The sequence below is a fragment of the Priapulus caudatus genome, unplaced genomic scaffold, assembly GCF_000485595.1.
Source record: "Priapulus caudatus unplaced genomic scaffold, Priapulus_caudatus-5.0.1 Scaffold1489, whole genome shotgun sequence".
In the NCBI taxonomy this organism is placed as follows: domain Eukaryota; kingdom Metazoa; phylum Priapulida; class Priapulimorpha; order Priapulimorphida; family Priapulidae; genus Priapulus; species Priapulus caudatus.
In genome coordinates, this window is record NW_014578550.1 from 7,425 (window position 1) to 9,899 (window position 2,475).

Sequence of the window (2,475 nt, forward strand, 5' to 3'; positions counted from 1 at the left end):
TAACCGCGAGATAGGGGCGCAGGGGGGAGTTGCCCTGCGGTGTGCATACGTGTCGTTACTCGTCCTGCACTGTTTGACAACATCGACAGCTCAGGACGCTGAGCAACGACAGAACAGCGTTATTGCCGGGAGGCCGGTAGCTTGCAAAGCCGCTACGGTGGCCTAGCGACGTCCGGGGGCCGACACTGATCACGGCCAATACACTCTCCGGACACAACAATGGTGATAATATACATAAGAAGTGGTGTGCTAGCCATTGTGCTGTCGACCGTGGCGCCATCGGGTCCACCGAAGCCCCCGAAACGCTACCAATTGGCAATTACTTACACGTTTCAGTATGAATTTTGGTAGGACAACTGTTTTATACAAGGTTTGGTCACTGTAAAGCTTCTACTTCTTAATTCTCGGTCTGTATTTTACAGACACTTCATAGCACAACCCATGCGGTAGTCATGCAGTAAGCATTGCTTTGTTATTGTCCTATTTTAGATGAAAAATAGAGATATAATAGAGAGGAAGGGGAAACTAGGGGTGAAGAAGACAAAGTTCTACCCCGTCATCATCAGTAAGTATTGAGATTAAGTAATTAGTACGATTACAATGGTCAACAATTTTTCAGAAGTTGTCTGCCTCTGGGATGAAAGATGCCAATTATTATAGATTTTGATTTGATGAATCCCAATATGCTTAAAATTGCTGGTTGGCTTCAATTTTTGAGATATTTATATATTTCCATTTCACATGCAATTGTATTGGCATTACTGTACAGTTTCAGTATGAATTTTGGTAGGACAACTGTTTTATACAAGGTTTGGTCACTGTAAAGCTTCTACTTCTCAATTCTCGGTCTGTATTTTACAGACACTTCATAGCACAACCCATGCGGTAGTCATGCAGTAAGCATTGCTTTGTTATTGTCCTATTTTAGATGAAAAATAGAGATAAAATCTTTTTTTTAATCTCATGTTGTATGGGGATCAAATACCCATCAGTACTTTTTGAAATTTAGGGAAGCAGAAATGTAATCATCAGATTTTAATATAATAATAATAGTGCCGTTTTTATATAGCACTTAACACATGATCTGTCTCTAAGCGCTAATACAATACAGTAAGGATTATTACCCCTCGGTCAGGTACATTGGAAACCCGCCCAATAATGACATTGATTTTGTTTATATATCAAGGTTACTATATGGTTAGCATCTGACAAATATTAAATTCAAATGTGAAGTGTTTAATAGAAATAAATGAAGCCAAATTTTTGCCATACAGTTTATACAGCATGCTACAGAGCATGTACACATTTTATGCCTTCAAAATTGACATTTTTCTATCGTAAGGAAACAAGTTAACAAAACTGGTAAACCACCATTTATATAATGTTCTATTGGGTTTATGTCTTCGTTTTCAGGGGCATGTTTGAAGACCCATGCAGGTGCTAATTAGGAGAACGACATAGAGTGATGCATTGGGGATTTCCTGAAGCGAGCTGCCTTTCTCCCAGGGAGGGAAAATATAAGGTAAATCAAGTTCATATATTTGTCGAGTGAATGTGGATTTCTATCACAAATAAAGGATCAGAGCAAAATTGGTCAGAACATAAAACATTTAGGATATTACATTCTTTATGATATTTTAATATGCTTCTTTAATATCAGAAATACAAACGCACATGTTATCGCTGATATTGGGTTTTGTGATTGCTTACTATTGTTGGGAACCACCTAGCTAAGAACATTAAGTATGCTGGCTGAATCATACTAAAGTTTACTTATGCTTATGGGCGAAAATTATTGTCTAAGCCAGTGGAAACTATGACCAATACAATATTTTAACCACTTTTTTATTCTGATATTTCCGGGTGAAAAATCAGAACATGTCTTAATATTAAAATACAGTCAAGTATCTTAATATTTTTCTTAACAAATATTCAAACAGCTAGCCTACATACATTGATATAAGGTAGCACTGCCAGGAAAGTTCACTCCCAGAAGTAAGATGCTTGAAATGCAGCAGTGCACATAATCCTTGCTTTACATGATCCTCGGTTTTTGTTTTTCTTGCTATGGTGCCTGTGCACTGCATCATTCAGAGCATCCTACCTCCAAGAGTAAACTTTAATAATTCAAGATGAACGTTATTCATAGTGGGACCATTTTTGATTCACATCTTTTTTCTATGAGTATTCTTCTAGCACTAGCAGTAATAATCTGTTAAATAAACTGCAGAAGTTAATAGTTTCGAACTTGATTATCGAGAACATATATCATAACTGCTTGTTTCACAAATTTTGAAACTTTTTTCCAGCTGGTTTTAAAAAAGTGTGGGGAAATGCCAGGGACCAAAACACCAGGACCCTTAATGGAAGTGTACAACTCCATGCACTTGCAAGCAAGCTTGCTAAACGCAAGCGTGATGTAAGTAGTGCAAATGTGCATTAATTGATAGGAACTTTCATTGTTTACTATTTATT

The 2,475-nt window shown here is 37.3% G+C and overlaps 1 long non-coding RNA gene across 1 annotated transcript; it reads left to right on the forward strand.

Moving 5' to 3' along the window:
• The first annotated feature begins 370 nt into the window (after window positions 1-370).
• On the forward strand, window positions 371-2,475 carry LOC106816795. Its single transcript, XR_001394941.1, has 3 exons — window positions 371-565; window positions 1,414-1,522; window positions 2,310-2,475. It is a non-coding gene; the product is annotated as an uncharacterized LOC106816795 (long non-coding RNA).